The 21,530-nt window shown below is 39.3% G+C and overlaps 1 pseudogene; it reads right to left on the reverse strand.

The window, feature by feature from the left end:
- Positions 1-2,363: 2,363 nt before the first annotated feature.
- On the reverse strand, positions 2,364-17,161 carry LOC109468305 (annotated as a pseudogene).
- Positions 17,162-21,530: the final 4,369 nt, after the last annotated feature.

A 21,530-nucleotide genomic window follows, 5' to 3' on the forward strand; every position in this document is an offset into this window, starting at 1 on the left:
GTTGCACGAGTGACTTCACAGAGAGCAAGCTTTTGATACTAGCTATTCAAATAATTCTCATTCACACACTAACACACACACACACACACACACAAACACACACACACACACACACACACACACACACATGGGTTTATTTGCAAAGATACTCTTGTTATATCTGCACTACATCCAACCATGTTATAAATAGCAAAAAGACCTGGGTCAGGCAACATTAATAATGTTTTCATAAGTGTCCCTGTCACAGGTTAAGAAATTAAAATCTTGCACTCTGGACAGACAGATGATATGGAAAAATATAGATTTTAAATAGACACTGTTAATCTTGCACCCAGGAAATATGGATGAATGTTGAATTGGTCTCTTACTGAAGACAATTTGTTGTCTAATGATGTTAAGCGTAGGGAAAAGTGATGCCATTGCAGGGATGAGATTCAATAATTGTAGCTTTGTGAAGTAAAAACATGTGGTATGATAAGGGGTAGAAAGTGCCTCTACAAGAAATTGTGATATCAAAATCAACACGTGTAAATATTGCTTTCAGGAAATATGGATGAATGGAACTGGTCTCTTACTGAAGACATTTTGTTGTCTAATGATAAGCGCAGGAAAAAGTGATGTCATAGCAGAGATGAGATTCAATAATTGTAGCTTTTTGAAGTAAAGTCTTCTGTGAAAGAAAACTTTGATTTTAAATAGACATTGTTGATCTTGCACCTAGGAAAACGTGATTCCATTGCTGGGGTGAGATTCAATAATTATAGCTTCGTTGATTAAGCTAGGACTTGCGGTTTAAGTAAATGTCAGAAAAAACGTGTTTTCTATGTAGAATTTTATTCCATTCAAGAACAGATTCCATTTCAAATATGGCATGTAATACATGTAGAAATATATACATGTACAAATATTTTGTCTGGACAAAATTGCTAATAACATTGTCATAATGTACACATGACAAACGTTACCTCCCTCTTAGCACGTTGCTAAAGAAAAAAAAACTTACATCCTTATTTCTAGATATTCTCGATACAAAAGCAAAACATGTAGCTTGCGGAAAACCAAACCATTCTTTTGAGTACAAAAATGTTTTAGACTGATCATTCTGAAACTTGAATGAAAAATGTCATTACCTCCCTCTGTGACGTTGCTAAAAATTGATGAAATGAGACATTTAATACTAATGTAAATAAATGAAGATTTTTCAGAAACAAACAAGAGAAAACTTTAGCTTGCAGTTATCATCATTACTGGTTTGTCCCATAACTACATACTAAGTCCTATTAAGTCCCAAATTGCCATAGCAGGCACTATTCAAGCCTTCAAGGCTTTGATTGTTAATGCTATTTTAATGGGATCTACTGTGATTCTCATCTTACAAGTGTGTTAAATAAAGTACAACATGTAAAAATCATTTTAAGGTCTTGTTTTCCTACTCTATAAGCAGATGAAACATGTAGGTAGTCCTAATTAACGAACAACGGAGTAAACAGCGGCAAAAAATAAAATAAAGAAATATATTAATACACAACGTAGTAAACAGCAGCAACAAATAAAATAAAGAAATATATTAATAAACAACGGAGTAAACAGCAGCAAAAAATAAAATAAAGAAATATATAAAGTAAAAGTAGGTACAGAAACTTTATATGATGTAATCTTGCAGATAATGGACAGGTGGTTCCTGTATGTAAATTATGTAGTTTAGATGGTTCGTAGCATTCGGTTATGATAATAAAGATATCTGTATGACAGTAACAAAAAATAACATACACTGCACGAAAAGTCGGATTTATCAACTGTAGTCACCAATTTTAGTCCACAATTTGGGTAATGTTTACCTTGTACACAATCCATGGCTTTACAATAGTAGTCAATAAAAGTCAAGGACGTTAATTCCATTTACAATTTTTGTGTCCAGTGATGTTTATATACAAAACATTACTGAACTTTACTGGTATTAAATACTAGTATTGGTAAATGCGACATTTCTTGCAGTAATAGAATGTTCACTGCTATAACATTAAAACTGAACTAGCTTTGTCAGACGTCAGTCTTGGTTTTTATGTTGTATTCCGTGTGCTTTTCTTGTATACCATATTTAACTTTCTTTTTATACGCCATTTTCCCTACCCAAATAGTACCTAAGGCCATGTTGATTTAATTGTATGAATAACACCATCTGTAAACCCAAAAACTGATGCGAGCGAATTAAAAAAAAAGTTTGACCTCCCAAAAAGTTGCCTTCATTGTGAAAACATCGTGGTCATGAAGGTTGAACAAATGACTACGCATTTTCTTCTTTTACTTTGGAATCAAGTTTGGTCATTCTAAGAGTTGCACATTTTGTGATCCATATAAACAAATCAATGGCCTAATGAACACATTGAAATGGTTATCACCGCTTCATGATTAGGTTTCCTATCAGATGACAAGGGACTTAATCCAATGTTTTGTGGCGATTGGGCAGACGCAGAAAGAGACATGTTCTCACCCACTTGATACACATCCTGCTTCTTTCTTCCAATGCAGGCGAGTTTCTTCCAGCACGTCAGTTTCTTGCGCCACTCCTTCATGTCTTCTCTCATCACACAGTGGAAGATGAAGATGAAGAGGCCCTGGAGGGTGTTGAAGATGCAGAACAGGTAGGCGAAAACCGTGCGCGCGTCATCGATGACGAAGAAGCCGAACAGCCATGTGAGGCCAAACAGAGCCATGATGCTGCAGGATCGACGTATCTGGTGGATTATCCACCGACGATCTACCTTGATTGCATCAGCACCTGTACATGAAACAAAAACCGTCGATCCACCCTCATAATTTTCTCCATAGTGGACGTGTCTTTCACTCTCTCTGTGTGTGTGTGTGTGTGTGTGCGTGTGTGTGTGTGTGTGTGTATGCGTGTGTGTGTGTGTGTGTGTGTGTATGCGTATGTGTGTACGTGTATGTGGCTATCACACAGGCATAGATATTTCTCATACATGGAAGGATGTCTACTAAAGATATTTCTTACATCTACCTCTCAATTCTTCATGTCTCTTTTCTTTTAGGACCAGTTTGCGCATGACCAAGATGAAGACCAGCAGGTTGAACAGTAGGATGAGACCCGCTGGGATCAAGAAGGCGTAGATCAGAGGTTCACGTGCCAACCAGCAACTGTAAACAAACAAACAAACAATTAAATAATAGAAAATATTACGCAACGGCCCGGTACAAGTTAACGGCTTCCACTGCCATCCACATCAAAGCAGCCAATAGGAAGTAGTGTATCAATGCCGCCACAACCATACAGCCAATGGGAGAAGCCGTCCGGTTGATGCCAGCGAGGAAGATGATGAGCGTGGTCAGCAGAGCCACGCAGAGGTTGATGAGAACGAGTCGCTGGTTCTTAGCACGACCTGTTCTGGTTCGGCGTTTGTCTCGCCTGAAAATATAAATAGAAGTACATAATGTTTACTAACACTGAAACGGCATTAAAATTTGCTTTTCCTGGAATAAGAAACACGTGACCTCTACTAAATCGGCATTTAAATTTGTTTTTCTCGGAATACGAGACACGTGACCTCTATTGACAAGACATTAAAACTTGTTTTTCCTTGAATACGAAAAACATGACCTCTACAGTCTACTGACGCTGCGTTTTTACTGAAACACGAAACACATAGCCACGACAGACTCAACGTTTGTTTGTTTTTTTAATTTAAAGAAAAAGGGGAATTGTGTTGAGCAGGGTTAGGCAATTGAAAGGTAATGTAGAGTAATCGAACATGACTAATGAAGTCACATTTTGAATGTTAGTTGTTCCGTTATCATAACAATAATTTCAGTCATATGAAATATAAACGAAAACTGTGCTTGGCATAAAGTGAAATAACTTTGAAAATAATTTTTCTGTCGTTGTACAAATGAATTTTATTCAGTGGGAACAACATATATACACAGCCACCCAAACAAATAAAAGAAATAAAAAAAACATCACTGCTGTACAGTAAAAGACGAAACCGAAATCAGAGCCTTCTCTCTTTTCTCATTGCTTCATATTTATCTGCCATCATGGCAATAGACATCACTTACATTTTTCGGTATGTTGACCATTGTCAGAGGGCAACATGATTTCTTTTTTTTCTTCTAAAATCAGGCGACAATTAATGTGCGGGTTGATGTCAGCTGTAAAAATTACTTGCTGTGGCTTTACCTACCTAGTGACGATGAAAGAGAGTAAAGTTAGGCCCAGACAAACGATGGAGACGGCACAGCCCACAATAGTGATGACCTCTAGCGGCGTCTCGTGGACTCCAAAACGCTTACCGGACACATCCTGAAAACATACAACCCAAAACGTTACATGGGCCCACAGATAAATTCCCCACATCCTTGGTGCAATTAAACTATCCTTATTTCATTCCTGGTTAAATTCACTGTTTCAACACGTGCAAGACTTAATACGATACTTTACTTCAACACAACGTCCATATATACATATATTGTCCTTGAATTGTGTCACACTAATTTTGACACGTGTATCATAGCAGGCAAGAATTACCACCAACATTATCCGTTGGCAAAAGGATAGTGTATAGTGTACTGTCAATAAAACTCGCAGACCTACAGTGATTTTTGTGTGATTTTCTGAGCAGTCTACCATCGGGATCACCATTAGTACTAAACAGCAGCATGCAATGACATTAACATCAGATGTATTTATTAATACTTACAAAGAGCAGGGCGAAGTTAGTAAGGTGGTTACAGGCACATGTGTACCGTCCCTTTGTCTCGCTCGGTATGTTCTCACATCCCTCCGTTGACCACGTCCCCTGTCCTGCCTCGGCCTCAAAGTCCCAAAACACACATGTGACCCCCTTCACGTCTTTAGAAAGAAAACCCTAGAGGAAGATCAGACAAATCAGTTTAATCCTGAATCTAAAAAATGAAGAGAGTAGAAGAGAACCCTAACTCCAAAAAATGAATTGGAAACTTAATTTCTGTTGATCATAGCTCCGTTTATCGTTTCGACATGAATATACTTATTAGTTGGGTTAGAATACCGTAATAAGGTCATGTTGATTTGATTCTTGGAGAACATCCGCACGCGTATGGATTTTCGTCCGTTTTAAAACAGGCTTTGACCATACCGTAAATCGTACAATGCAGCTGCAAAATGAGTATATATTACTTACTTGTACTTTTTAAAGTCTTCACATCTTATCATGAGCCATGAGCTTATATATGCCGTAAATTGCAATTAAAAATATTGGAAAACAGCACCAATGCTGTATAAAGCCAAAAGTCGGTGTGTTCTCGCGAGACTAGGTCACGTGATCAAGATCTCCAGTGGATATGGAAAATTTGGAGGTACGTGATTTTACCTTTCAAAAACAGTCACTCATTGAAAAATATTCTACTAATTGTTAATCTCACGTGTCTGATGAACCTCTTCAACGAAAGGAAAAGAAGGAATGTGAAGAAATGAAGAGTCTATAATTCGCCACACTATACTCAGTGCGTTTAAAGTCATTTGCCAAACCTTTGTGACCATGTAGAGTTTATATTTTGCCAAACCTTTTCCAGCGGATGTCATTCATACAATCAAATCGATGTGTCCTAACAAAAGCTACCTGTAGGGGTGTAAAGGTGATGACAACCGGTTCGGAAAGGTTCTTGACCGGCCTCCCTGCGATTCTGCCGCCGATGATGCGGGTTCCTACGGAACCCTGGGAAGGTCGCGCGGCACCCTGGGAAGTCTGCACAAACAGGCTGCTGCTGTTGTAGAGCGTGTAACTCAGACGGACTTCTGAGAGGGAAACAAAAGAAACTCTCCTTTCATTCTCCTTGGATTTTGTCTAACCAGACATGTCTATAACATGTCCAGAACAGCAGATACTGAATACCAAAGTTTTACTGTATTCTTTTTTTATATATCCCAAATATCTAACAAGTTTACCCTTGAGTTGTGTTGTCCATTTGGATGGTACAACTATACACTGCATGGAATCATACCTTCAAGCACACCTTAAAGCATGCATAAAGGCACGCGACTGATGAATCGGAACCTGCTTTAAGGTGTGTGAAAAGAATGTACTAGTATATTGTGTAGTGCAATGCACCTTTAGCAATGGTATAGAATGGACTAGAATAGAGTAGAAATGATACAAATTGTTCTATATTGTAAAAGAGCTTAAAGAACCTGATGTATTGTTGATCTGTATCATATTTGAGATGTTAGGAGGTAACGCGATAGAGACGTCAGCAGTTTGTGGAATGTCTCCTCCATCCTCCGCAGTAAAGCTTGTAACGTTGCCTTCTGTCAAGCTGGTAGAGTCGTTTCCACTCAAAAAGAAGGCGAATCCTTAGAAAAGTAACATATCTTCTTGTTAGTGAAATGTTGAACTTTATTCCAACATACATGTTAACAGAGATCAAATTTTCAGCGACCACTGTCGCCTTCATCGGGATAATTTATAACCAATCACTTAAAAACGTGATCTCGCGAAAGCTACTGTTACAGACAGGTGACCTTATTCACACGAGACTTTACTGATACGTGACGTAAGCGTAATCATACGTGTCAAGGTGTTTATATCGTCCTCCGTCTATGTTAAGGGATGGCTAGAGTGATATATATAGTCTCCTTAATATCTCTTAAAGTTGATCTCTAGATATTCTTGTAACCTTTATGAGTTGCTAAACAAAATACTAAATACGATAAAGATAAGGAGATACACACAGTAACTATTCCCCTTTGTGAAATATTTGTATAATGAGAACTTATCAACGTCAAATGAAATTACAAAAAGAAAACTACACAAACATAATTGTTTTGAGCATGTGATTTTCACTTACGAACTACGTTCTGGTGTTCAAAACTTTCTTTCGTTCAAAAAAAGTTTTCCACCATACTGTAAATTGTACAAAAGGCTACAAAAGATATGTTTATTGCAATATGTTGGAAGAATGCCGAAATCAATGCAGAAAAAGAAGATGTGAAGCAGGAATGAAAATATTATTCACCATGCCATACTCTGTGCGTTTAGTCCTTTGCTTTATGACGACGTTGATTTCATAATATGATTTAGCTTTTTTTGACAAACGTTTCATTCGCACGCTCGTATTCCCAGAAGATGCCATCCATATAATCTAATCAACATGGCCTAACAATGATTGGATATGCTGTGAAGTTTTTACTTACCTTGTCCCTTGTCCAACTCTTCTGGACTGATGTCAGTTGCCTGCAGTGCCACTCCTGGTCGCACGGCGGTGTACGTATCTGTCGTCAGTATAACCGTGTCAGCAAATGTCTCCAATGCCTGGACGGCTCTAAAAAAAGCGAGGTAAAATGTTGTCGAACGTAAGATTGCGACATAAGATCCTCAAATGGTCGTGTTTTCCATTTCTTTACCATCTGTCAATTATGTGCCGTCTGGTATTTCAGCTACATTTCATAAATTGTCGCATTTAAGATTTAAGCATGGCATAAAGGTACTTTTTTTTTAAATCGAAGAGAAACAAAAGCTGATCATGTAAGACATCCTACTCTCGCTTACATACAGATAATACAGATGCTAGCGCGATACACCAACTGGCACTTTTACCGATCAAGACAATACACATGCCCGTAGCCATAGGCCATACGTGCCCCCCCCCCCCCCCCCATGGCTCAAAGGTCTACTTCTTTTATCTAAAGATACAATATTCTGCTTTAAATGGTGGACTGTTTCGTGTCACCAGCGGGACTGGAATCCTATTTGTTTCTGATTTCGGCGCTCGCTTGCTGGTCCCTTGGACAGTGGGAATAACCCCCCCCCCCTACACACATAGAGATTGAATAGTTTAAATGTGTCAGGCGTTACCTGGTCGGCCCTCTTTTTTCTTCTTGACTCTGCTGAAGAACTGTGGCGTTCACTTTTATCAGGTTGTCTACAGTTGTCAGAAGGGAATCTCCGATCTATGGTATAAAGCAGCTTCCGTTACAGACACCAACAATTTTTGTTTCAGCGACGTGCTATTAGTAATATGTTTATGACAGCATTTACAAACAAAATATACGGCAAGAAATTGAAACCTGATATATAATCAGAACTTGGCACTAAACAAAATCGACTCTTTAGGCACACCTTTAACATCCGTTAAGGTTACGTTCACTCGCGTGTCTCTTTACGCAAATTAAATTTGACCCTATCTGGACTGATGGGAGGGCTAAAAGTGCCCGCGCCAACATTGATGTCGAACGGTTTGCGCTAGTGCCACCAAACTTAATGACTTTTCTTAAAATACTGTTGTTAATAAGTTCATAGTAGTGAGATAAATTAAAGATTTTTTGTGTTGTCAAGGCAACGGGTTTCTGACTAGCATTTTTTTTCCAAAAATCAGTAATTTTGGCTTTAAAAAAATTAGGCTTTCATGTTAATTTACACATGCTTTCTACTATTTGTAATATCTTATATAATTTTATGTTATTTTCATCAAAAAAATAAGCATAATTTCTACTAATTTGCTGACGCCATTACCCAAAATCCAAGATGGCGGACCATGTTTTTAGATCAGGTACATTCCGGCTATTTTCCTAAAAATTCCATCCCAAGTTTTATCATTTTTTTTAAATAAAAGGTTAATTTCAATCGCTTTAGTCTTTTTGAATTGTTTTTTAGGCTTCATCTTAAAAAAAATAGAAAAATTTCAAAAATTCAATATTGACGATCCAAGATGGCGGGTAGTTTAAATATGCATAACGTCATGTCATAACATAAGATTCAGTAAACCTTAATTAATATTCTATCATGAACACTCTTTGTTAAAGTTGTGCTGTACAGTGTATATCTTAACGAGAAAAACGGTTTAAGGCGATAATTCACATGAATGACACAATGACGTCATATTACGTCACAACAATATGAAAATTGTTGTTATGATTAATTATTACTAGTATACCTTCCTCTAAAATTTGGTTGTCAAAAACGGAAAACAATATACCGTTAACGAGTTCTGAGGGGGGGGGAGGAGAGCCCCCAACCACAGTACCAAAGATTTAAAAAAGCTGTCAACCAGTTCTTGAGTTAGCCTTCTTTAAAGATTTTTCAACAAACGCTCCTGAAGTTCTCGAACAAGCTGCTAGGGAGCCCAAACTCATGTCACTTCTTTCCTATCTCAAGAGCTACCTACTAACCAAAATTCGTGACCCTAGCAGGACCGGATCGCAAGATATCAAAACCGGAAGTTCTGCCCCAGTACCAACAAAAGCCACCAGGGGTCCCAAAATATAATCATTTCTAGGTCTCATCAAGACCTACCCACCTAACAAGTTTCATGGCAATGCATGTAAAGCTTCTTGAGTTATGCTTTTCGCAGACAGACAGACAAACGCTACTAAAACCATAACCTTCTAGGCGAATGTAACAATGTCAGAGAGGATGGCAAGTAGCTAAAGACAAGAAAAATGTAAAGTAAAATCTTACCTGCTCAGTGGCGCTTGCGTTGACTATTTCCTGTACGATTGTGATTATGGTGTTGACATCACCAGACGAGAGAGTTTCGGCCTGTGTTGTGATCACCTGAAGTTCCGTTGCCACCGATAGAGCTGTCTCGTTGTTCACTACAATCTGCAAAATGCATAAACCTCGGCTGCAGTACTAAGATAAAGCGCTAAAAGGAGCCAATGTACATCTTAAATATCATGATAATTGATCCATATATTTTTAGTTATTATTTTTGGAAGGTGGCTGTATGTATTAGAGGTGTTGATATTAAATCCTACTTCTCGGAGCAGTACAGCTCCTATACCATGCAACCCAATGCAATAACAAGTAGTATGTTTATCACTGCACGGAACGTAATATCTGGTAATGTTTACTCTGTGAACATGTCAGTACCGGACTTTCCAATGGTAGTAGACAAAGAGTAACTGCGGTTACAGCATTCACTACCACGGTTTGGACAAAATTACCGAACTTAAATTTCATTGTTCTACCATTGTAAAGTCAGGTACTATATACAACTGTACTGACATTTATTACTATTGGTAACTTGTAACTTTTCACGTACTGATATATAGCCACAGTGTTTGGCGTGAATACGTACATGGGATAGTTTGGTGTAAATACGTACCTGAGACAGTTTGGTGTAAATACGTACCTGAGACAGTTTGGTGTAAATACATACCTGAGACAGTTTGGTGTAAATACATACCTGAGACAGTTTGGTGTAAATACGTACCTGAGACAGTTTGGTGTAAATACGTACCTGAGACAGTTTGGTGTAAATACGCACCTGGCACAGTTTGGTGTGAATACGTACCTGGGACAGTTTGGTGTAAATACATACCTGAGACAGTTTGGTGTGAACACGTACCTGGGACAGTTTGTTGCAAATACATACCTGAGACAGTTTGGTGTGAACACGTACCTGGGACAGTTTGGTGCAAATACATACCTGAGACAGACTGGTGTAAACACGTACCTGAGACAGTCTGGTGTAAATACGTACCTGAGACAGTCTGGTGTAAACACGTACCTGGGACAGTTTGGCGTAAACAAATACCAGAGACAGTTTGTGTAAATACGTACCTGAGACAGTTTAAGGTAAATACGTACCTGAGACAGTTTGGTGCAAACACATACCTGAGACAGTTTGGCGTAAACAAATACCAGAGACAGTTTGGTGTAAACACGTACCTGAAACAGTTTGGTATATAGACGTTGATGAGGCAGTTTGGTGTAAATACGTACCTGAGACAGTTTGGTATATAGACGTTCCTGAGACAGTTTGGTGTAAATACGTACCTGAGACAGGTTTTGTAAGTCAAAATCACACGAGAGGAGGACAGGCTGGTCCCACACTGCAGCTCTATTTTGTGTGATCCGACAGAAACGAGAGGCCAGGGGCTTATCTGTGGGGTACAATAAGAAGACAATGTCAGGAACATATTGTGTAATTATGGCTAGGGTTCATTTCTCGAAACCGTAAGCTTAGAATCTTACGCATTCCCCTCCTCAAGAGGTCAGTTTTGAACACGTATTTCCCGCACTCTCATCTCTTGCAATAGTTTGAGCTTGAAATGCAAAATATGCGGTAACAGCATGCTGTTATATAGAAGCAAAGCCACTTTTCATCTCTTAACCAGATGATTCATAAAGCTTTCATATGAAATACATCCTGGTAAAATAAATTAACTTGAAACTGTGAAAATCCGCCCTGTTCACTGGTTATACACGAACACATCAATTCACAATATTTTAAGCGCCTTAAAGCATATTACGTAAAGTACACATTGGTCAAGGACCGGGACATTTACGTATGCTTTAAGGTGTTTGCAAAGAATTGATTTTGTGCAGTGATACATGTATCAAAGGTTTAACAAATATCTCTCAAATATGCCGATATTTTACTGACCATTTTCTGCAGACGAGTTACAGCGTTCAGCAGAGTAGGAGAAACTTCCACCGTCTGTACGTGGAAAAGTCACCCGTCCAGCTTCGGTATCAACAGACTCCTCTTTACAGTAACCTATCGTAATGGATAACAATCATTACTAGATACATCTAGTAAATATAAATTATTGACAAGCAAACTTTAAAAAGGGCTTCTTTTATGAGATACGAATCTCAAAGGACAACATCTGTGAAAATATGATTTCATGAAAATTGGGATGATTCCTTTGCATCATTAACAAGGTACATTATTCGTCAGCAATAAAGGTAAACATCATTTTGCGAAAGTAATGGTTCGTGAGACCTTGTAAGGCGTTTACGTTCATTTTAATTCATCTTCTGGCACTTTAAAATAATAAATGTGTCGATCAAGACCGATTTATGTAAAATATATTAAAGGCATGCAAGACTTCTACATTAACAAAATATATGCATAGTGTGTTAACCTTTAAGTAACTAACACAAGTCACAAGGTATAAAATTCCCATCCTATCATTCTGCAATAAGATGTCACAGAATTTTCACATTAGTTATGCAAATCGGGTCATCATTTGCATAATTGGTATCTTTTGATGTTCCGCCTGCCACAGATTAATAGATTACAATAAAAGTACTTTTATATAAAACACTGTAATTATAGAATTTCCTCCTTTATTATGCTAATTAGGTTCTCATTTGCATAATCTTTCTCTAGAATATGTCGAAATTGGCAGAGGCCCAGTCGCCAAGCATCCATGAGCTTCAGTAGCAACGGCGACGACAACACGACCCTCGACTTTACAAAATGCCATATACGAGGGAGCTAATCAAATATATGTTTGGTTTGGTTTGGGTTTTCAACCTACACACAGCCCCTCCCTGTTTTTACTCAAAAAAACTTTTCGCGACGCACGGATACTTGACCTGCATAAAGCAGTTGCATAATGCTGCGCATTTATAAACTAAAAAAAAAAAGCTTTACCACTGATATATTTCTATACCACATATCACCGTTGGCATCTGGCTACCTCTCATATAAGACTTTCTAGCTAGGCTTTTGTCCGTCCTAGGGGGCACCCATTAATGTGAATGCAACCAATAGCAAAGAAAACGAGTGATTATAATCATAATATGTACAATTTTTTTTTTAATTTTCAAAATTGTAGGCACAATCGTCTGCATTTTGAGACTGACCTGATTTTGCAGAGAATTGACAAATGAACTTCCTGTCGTCGTGGGCACATGGTCCATCGTTCCATGAGTTATTTTTGGACGAGCTGTCGGGAAAGTACTCGGCACAGTCCTCGTTATTCTCGTTGTTGGGTTCTCCTAGACCCCACGCGCTGAAGTCGCCCAGAGGAACGTTATCGTCCCACACCCAGACTCCCTCCTGGTGGACATCTGTCAGTCCAAAACGGAACAGAGCGTTTTTGTCGACGGCATTTTTCAGTTCGATGAGGAAGTTGTTGGTTGCGTTGTCACGGGGCATGGCAAGGGTTCCCCCGTCTGATGAACACCTACTGACTGCAACGTTGTAGGTTGTCCTGTTGTTGAAGGCCTTATAGCACAGGCGACTGGGCTGATGGTTAACGTACCCCTCTGGGCAACCTATTTTAGAACGAATACATTTATTATTTCAACTGCATGCACTTGTGCTTGATACACTCTGTAGACAATCGCCATTTTGATGCTAAATCGAATCAGTGAATTAGTTTTGACAGAACTATTATGGTATTATTTCCGTGTCACAATACCGTTTTGAGGTCAATACGTCACGTTTTTTGATTGAAACGTCACGTATACAGGGCATCTGTCACGTACATTGTCGTATCAAAACTACGTATATGTGATGTACTTGTATCCCGGGCCATGCGTCACGTATGGAAACAGGTACGTTTTAACCTTAGGTCAAGTACTGATACGTTACATATATATGGTCAAAATAACGTAAAACGGTTTCGCGACCTATACGTCACGTTTTAGGATCATACATTACGTACATTTGAAACTTATGTCAACATCGGGTTATCAAACTAATATGATTCTATACCATACAGCACAGTTTACACCCAGCTACCTTTCACATACATAAGACTTTCTAGCCAGGCTATGGTTGATTGTATTGTTTCGTTTTATCACATCGTTTGAAGTCATTTTACAATAAGGTAACGTCTCAACCTGCAATATGCATATCTAGTTCAATGTTGCAATGATATGGGATATTGTAAGAATTCGTAGCACGCTGTCATTGTGACATCGTAATCGACCATATCATGATGACAACAACATAGACATAAATCATGTAATTATCTTTAAGGTGCATATATGAAGAAGATATTTTACATAGAAATTATAAAAGTATAGATAGGTATACTTTAGATAGATACGGATAGAATCCATTAAGCCTGGCTAGAAAGTCTTATGTAAGAGACAGCTTAAAAGTCTTATGGAAGAGATAGCTAGGTGCCAACTGTGTTCTGTGGTATAGAAATATATCAGTTTTATGACTGTATGATTTGAATTGTGAAGTCTGTGTATAAATTCGCAGCATTCTTAAACTCCGTTCCAATGCCAGCAGGCTGCAGTTCAGTTGATCTACGCAGGGCGCTATTTTTACATTTTTTCATAGATTCTCATAGATACCCTGAACTCATAGATATTTGCTTTTCGTTCTTCCCTTAGCTCTAGTGCATCTTACTATCATTCGGGGGGCGGCTGGATGTTGGGCGGCCGGCAACCGTAAAGCGATTTAATCGGTTTAAACAATACCTAAGCACGGCAGTGGCATCAGTGCCTTTATTCCTGGTCACAATACAATTTTGGTCTGTTGCCACTATCAATGCATGCCTTCCACTTTTGTCTAACTCGGTGGTAAAATCCGGGCTGCAAAGTTCCCACATTTCATAGAACCCGAACTCTGTTCGATCGTGTTCGATCTGGGCAATTCGAATCGAACCCGCCTTCCATTTCGGGGACAACTGCGGTCATTTGCAATAAAGCGGCAAAACAAGCCTTTCTGTCTCATGGTGGTAAAATCTGGGCTGCAAAGTTCCCACATGTCATGGAACCCGAACTGTGTTCGATCGTGTTCGATCTGGGCAATTCGAATCGAACCCGCGTTCTATTTTATTAAAATTGAACTTTATATTTGTGCTTAGAACTGAACTTTATATTTGTGTTGTTTAATGTTTAGCTTAAGAAGCGGATTTATATAGGCTATGTAGCCTCTTTATCCGACCATTATTATGTTATGTTATGTTATGTTATGTTATGTTATGTTATGTTATGTTATGTTATGTTATGTTATTTCTGGTGATTCTACTAATGATTCTTTACGACAGCATGAATAACACAATGCAGACTTTTGGTCGACATGACATGTCTGCAAAACTCGTTTTAACCTGCAAGCATGGAGAGTCAAGCATACCCCATTCACGGCTCAAAATGACCGTTACGGTTGTCCCAAAAATCGTGTTTTAGGGATTTTTGAAAAATGGCCTCAATTTTGAATTATGGGTAATTTAGTGCGAAAAATGAAAAAAAAAATCATTTTTTCACCAATATGTCGACAAAAACTAGACTTCAAGTCAGAAATTAAAAAATCCCTAAAACACGATTTTTGATCTTATTCCTAGTCGTCGAAAGATAAAAATCGGGAATCTGTGGTAATATACGTAGCCAGGTTAAAACGATGTTTGCCTAAAAACATGACATGACTTGTGGTCGGAAACCCGAAAAAAATAAACAGCTAATATTAAAAGGATGTTAAGGCAATAATCTAATTTTAATTTGACGAAATTTACCATTAAATCCTTTTTGTTTATTTTTCAAGTATTTTACTGGTAGGCCAAAATAGCGTCTTGTAACCCGATACTTTTTAGAACGCGCCTAGCAATGGGAAAGAATACCGTAACGATACTAGTTTGTTTATTTTCAAATGCTTTACGGTTAGCCTAAAATTGGGTCTTGTAACCCAATACTTTTTCTAACGCCCCCAACAATAAGAAAGAATGCCGTAGTGACAGACCGCCGTGGAACGGCTAAGTTAGAGGGGTCACAGTAAGCCATGCGCATTTATACACTCAACGAGCAAACTTCAAAATTGACCCATTCGACTTTTACGGATCGCATAACTGGCTGCTTACGTCACAGGGGCAACCTTTCGAAAGAACGCCGTTCTAGAACGGTTGAACGCGGCGCTCGCGGTGTCCCCCCTGGCAGATCACTATTGCAAAGGGCAGGTGTCTATTTTCTCGGTTATATCACCGGAAATGACGGGAAAAAAGCCGGCACCAACATTGCATGGTGGCATTACGCACAACCAGTTAAGTTGATTTGTACTGACACCTGATCTCAAGGTGCTATTAGCTATTTGGTCCGCCCGACGTCGCGTGAATAATTACTACGAAGAACTGTCTGGGTATTGAGCGCCACATGAGGGTATTTTAACACTTGATACTGCAAACCACGTATGAAGTCATGTTTGTTTTAGATGCAGGTATTTTATCTCTAAGTTACCATTGTTTTCTGTCGACTTATGTAAGGCATGTAACCTTTGTTGGTTCTTTGTTGGTTATTTCATCTGGTGTTGATAATTTATGTTCGTGGCGTTCCGGCTCACTCGGTCTCTAGTGTGAGAGGGTGTGAAGAGGTAAAGGGAAGGAATGTAGACTGAGACGATTCAAAGTTCAGATAGGCACTGATAGAAGCCCCTTTATATGACGTCCGCCATCTTTCTTCAGCCAAAAAGAATGTCTTCACGTGACCAGGAGGTTGCCACGGGTCACGTGACTTGTCTAATATATTGTATAGGGGAGGGGAGCACGTCGGCAGAACGTACTGGGCCTGCGCAGAACCCCACATTTTCACGCTTTTCGGTGGATTTTTGGTCAACGTTGCATTGGAATTTTTCCTGTTGCAGAGGATATCTTTTTCAACATAACATTTGGAAACTACAGACGAGATGTTTACCTTATATGCGCTATTATGACCTTATATGAGACGTTCTACCGAAGTGCTATGTACAATACATTACGGGTTTCGCGCGGGTGCAGTACGTTCTGCCGACGTGCTGGGGAGGGGGTAGTCGGGGATATAATTATAAGGCCTTTAAATCTTGTAGCGTTTGTAAACATAAAAGCCTACGAGGTAAAACTTTACAGTTTGGTAGTATAATGGGTCGACTTTTGGATCGTATGAGTAAAAAAGACGCATTCGACTTTCACGGATCGCATTAACTGCTTTCGTCACAGGGGGAACATCTACCTTTCATGGATCGTATGAAACTGTCAAAGGTAACTTAACAGCTATGATCTAGGTATTGAGTCAAACCCTTAAGAGCTTAGTAAACAAGAGTTCCGAAATCCCATACCTCCATGAAATATGGGCTTGATATGTAAATGTAAAATGTAAATACACATACATATTGACCTCCTATATCTCCTTGATGGAAGCATATCAGCCAATCAGAGCTAGAAGAGCTGGAAGGAGAATTCAGGTAGTGTTAGGACCTCTATATCTAATTGACTGTTAAAGACAGTCAAGCAGAGCTAGACGTGCTTAGCATCCCCAATGTAAGTTTGAGTGGATTTAGAATTAAGAAACGAACTCACCTGATAAAGTTGGTGTAACTGTAAGGCAGAGGAGGACGAAGACCCCCAGCCAGCGGCCTTCAGAGTGTACAGGGGCTTGCCACACGGTCTCCATGCCAATGTTTGAGTAAAAAATCACAGCTTATGTCGAGAACAATACAGTTACGTGGCACTGAATACCTCGTATCGTATATATAGGTGTAAAAGGCTCTCATGTAACCTGACTTCCTGTTGAGAAACGTCATTGTCTATCTTTAGTCAGCGTGACGTTGACCTAGCAAGCCAATCACAATAAGGGCTAGGAGTGCCTGTGTCCTGTATTCGTGGAAGAACTTGAACAGATTTCTTTGTGATTCTTCTGAGAAGACAGGATAATGACACTATGTTTACTTTAGTGAACACGACTGGGTGACGTGGTGGTGTTTGCACTATGCTTTAGTGAACATGACCTGGTGAAATGGTGTATTTGTCAAAACCAAGAGGTCTCGAGTTCGAATCCTGCCACCGATCTTGTGCACTTCATACGAATGTCCTCATTTGATTCAGTTGAAAATGAGTATGTCTATTATCCCTATATGCGTTAGTGTGCGTGGCTGGCGGCATACAAATAAGAGAAAACATCTTGAGTGTACCGTCGCCATGTCTTCTGCTAATGCAAACTTGACGAAAATTCTGGGAAGACGGGAAAAAGGCGCTACGCACCTGTGATTCTGACATCATATTTGGGACCTGATTTACATGTGGGTAAACATCTGGCGGTATGAAAAGTGCGTAGGCACGCAACCACCTGAACTACGTACGTCGAAACACCGACGGGGTCGTGTGGCGTAGCGGAAGCGTTCTCGTCTCGGAACCAGAGGCCCCGGGTTCGAGTCCTGACATGCCACCGATCTTGTGCCCTTGCGAAAGGCACTTTACACGACTTTCCTCACGTCGCTCAGGTGTAAATGAGTATTGTACTGTCCCTGTGTTGGTGGCGGCATTAATATAAGTTGAAAAAACTTGAGTGTGCCGTCACCACGTCTTGCGATTCCATGTCTCGGAATATAAAAACAAAACAAAAAAAAAACGACACACAAACACCGAGACAGACACACACACAAACACACACATACATACATACATTCACACAAACACAAACACACACACACACATACACACACACACACACACACACACAAACACACACACAAACACACACACAAACACACAAACACACACACACAAACACACACACACAAACACACACAAACACACACACACATTTGTCTGACAACATTTCCGCAATTTTTTAAAACCGTTTGAACTTTGAATTTTTTTAACCAAGGGCCAGGCCAAGCTTGTCTCGTAGCGGAGTTACTTGGATTTCAATCTTAACACTCGGCGAGGTCAACAACCTGAATGACACGTACTAAACAAAGCAACCCATTCAAAAAGACGCCATTATTTAAACTCAGTCAACTAAAAACTACCGGAAGTAGCTTGGGGGACCAACAAGTCCCAAGATGCATAGCGCCATGGAAGCCGATAGTGGAGATTTTACGATGTACTGTTTTTTCCTGTGTTTTGTTCCTGTGGCGTTTGAATCTTTTTCAATGAATGCTATTACCTATTCCCTAATAATTATATAAAATCGTCTTTTCACGGCGGTCTGTCACTACGGTATTCTTTTCTATTGTTAGGCGCGTTTGAAAAGGTATCGGGTTACAAGACGCTATTTTGGCCTGTTGTGGACCACCAGTAAACACTTGAAAATAAACAAAAAGGTTTTAATGGTAAATTTCGTCAAATTAACATGAAATTATTGTCTTAACATCCTTTTGATATTAGCTGTTTATGTTAAATCATTGACTTTTTTAAATTTCGCTCCAAAAGACGATTATTTTCGGGTTTCCGACCACAAGTCAAGTCAAGCTTTTAGGCAAACCTCGTTTAAACCTGGTTTAAACCCCAGATCGCCGATTTTTATATTTTTCGACGACTACAAATAAGATCAAAAATCTTTTTTCAGGAATTTTTAAATTTCTGATTTTAAGTCTAATTTTTGTCGACATATGGGTGAAAAAATTGCATTTTTGTACATTTTTCGCACTAAATTACCCATAATTCAAAATTGAGGCTATTTTTTTAAAAATCCCTAAAACACGATTTTCGGGACAACCGTTACGGTCATTTTGAGCCGTGAATGGGGTATGTTTGACTCTCTATGATTGCAGGTTTAAACGAGTTTTGCAGACATGTTATGTCGATCAAAATTCTACGTTGTTTTAATCATATTCGCGTAAAGAATCATTACAGTATTCAAGGTCACCCAATGATACGACAGTAGCTTCACTACATGTTACATGTCCACAAAAAATGATAGCGGACATGTACTGTCCTGGAAACTGTTTGTATCTATGGAAAAGTGTTGTTTTTTTATCTGTGGCGAGGCACGGAGGCAGAAGGGCTTGTCAAGTTGCCGCTTTATTACAAATGACCGAAGGTGACCCCGAAATGGAACGCGGGTTCGATTCGAATTGCCCAGATCGAACACGATCGAACACAGTCCGGGTTCTATGAAATGTGGGAACTTTGCAGTCCAGATTTTACCACCGTGTTTTCTTGAGCTGTTTCCATACAAGTATAGTAAAATCACCACAAATGTTCACTACGAGCCCCTTGTTTCGTCTGGCATACATTCATTCTGTAGTGTTGAAATGGGCCCCTGTAACACAGCCTTAGGATTGTCAAACATAGCCCAGGTGGAAAAAACAGCTGAACTAGAAGGGCAAATATTTGCTCGAGTTGGGCTCAACATCCCCGTAGCGTTAATTTAAATAGGTGGGCGAATGACTCTTGGCTGCCGAAGGAAAGCATGTAAAACGTTCTCTGCAGGCTGTGGATTCACACACAGTACGTACGGACCCGTACGGCAGGTTGTGACCGAGGCTGTAGGTATAAATGTGCTGCGTCATGCCCTGAAACACGTACTACTAGCCAAATATGGTCTCCCGAACTTTGACACTGCCGAACTCCATGGCAACGGGTATTGTTTTCAGGGTTAGGTCGGGAGTAAGGTTTGTTCTGGTTCGGGCTGGTGGAGAAAGAGGTACACCGTATGTTACAAGTGTACTGGTACCACAAAATCCGAAACAGGAACAAGGAAACGTGGGGGTGTTGTGGGTATGGATCGAACACTAAGAGTAATTTCAGTCCGTCTCAAACGCGACAGTGTTTGTTTAATTCTGGAAAGTCTGTGTGTGTGAGCCGCCACGAACATGGCTGGACGAGAAATGGCTGGGTATGTGTACGTACGGACCGCGGCAGGGCGACTAGCCGCATTTGTGCTGGAAGTAGCGCTTTTCCTCACCGTTTGGGGCTTGCTGGTTCAAGTTACGGACGCAGGTAGGGTCTTCGTACATGTTTTGAGGTCAAGACGACACGTATATACGATAAGTGTGGCAAAACGTATGTTTCATTCATAAGAGAGAGCAAATGGCTGTCTGTATGGATCAAACAATGGTGGCAGGGGTCAAAAAATAGATTCGGCTCATATTTTGCACAGTGATAGTACTTGGTCCACAACCCCTCAAAATAGCTCTCTTTCCGGTCAAAAGTGACCGTTGCCATGGTGACGGGCCAAACAGGGTTTTTTGGCCATTTCCGCTAATTTTTGCATGTCAAAAACATGAAAATTTCCAAAGTTTAGGACTGAATTATGAACGAAATCTTGGACATTAAAGCAAAACAAAAGCGGGGCTAAAAGAGCAACGGTTTTGCTTTTCCAAGAAAGCTTTGAAAGTTTCAAAAATCTAGTTTGAAGTACTTGGAAGGTCTCAAAACAATACAGTGTTTTAGGGTTGTCAATTACAGTAGAGATTTTCATTTTCATTTTTATTTTATTTACCCAGGGTAAAACATGTCGCCGTAAGGGCGTTTTTCAATGTTCCCTGCGGACATATACATTTACAAAATATACTTATTAGCTTAAAATAACCAACAGGAAAACAAAGGTACAACGAAGCTTAATTACAAAAATAACATATTGGTAAAGTGTTTCAAAATCATACGGTAAACTAATAACTTATATGAAACAAGCGAAAAAATATAAGAAATGAAATAAATAAAGAGGATAATGGAAATTTGCATATCAATGTTACAAAACAAAATTTTGATCTGGAAGAATCAGCAGTTCTGCTGGTATAGATCCCAATCGGAGTACAATCTGTGAATATGGTGCAACCTGCGATTTCTGTTCAGTATGATATACGTGCAGCATTAAAAGATATTTAGTTTTCATGGCAAGAACATGCCATCTAAATGATATCATTAGCTATCATCAATACAATTGTCCAATGAATGTTTAATTTTAAGGACATGTTAGACAATGTTCAATCACTGTTCTAGCCGGCGTCCATCATTTGACGGGATTCTGCTGCTCACAACGGACAAAAAGTTTGCTCAATCCATCATCTTTTGTGGAAAAAAATCAGCAATTAAAAAAAGCTAAGCATATAGACTGCCAGCATTAAGAGGGTCACGATTTCAAACTTTGGCATGA

This window comes from Branchiostoma belcheri, unplaced genomic scaffold (assembly GCF_001625305.1).
Source record: "Branchiostoma belcheri isolate BF01 breed outbred unplaced genomic scaffold, Haploidv18h27 scaffold199, whole genome shotgun sequence".
NCBI classification, from domain to species: domain Eukaryota; kingdom Metazoa; phylum Chordata; class Leptocardii; order Amphioxiformes; family Branchiostomatidae; genus Branchiostoma; species Branchiostoma belcheri.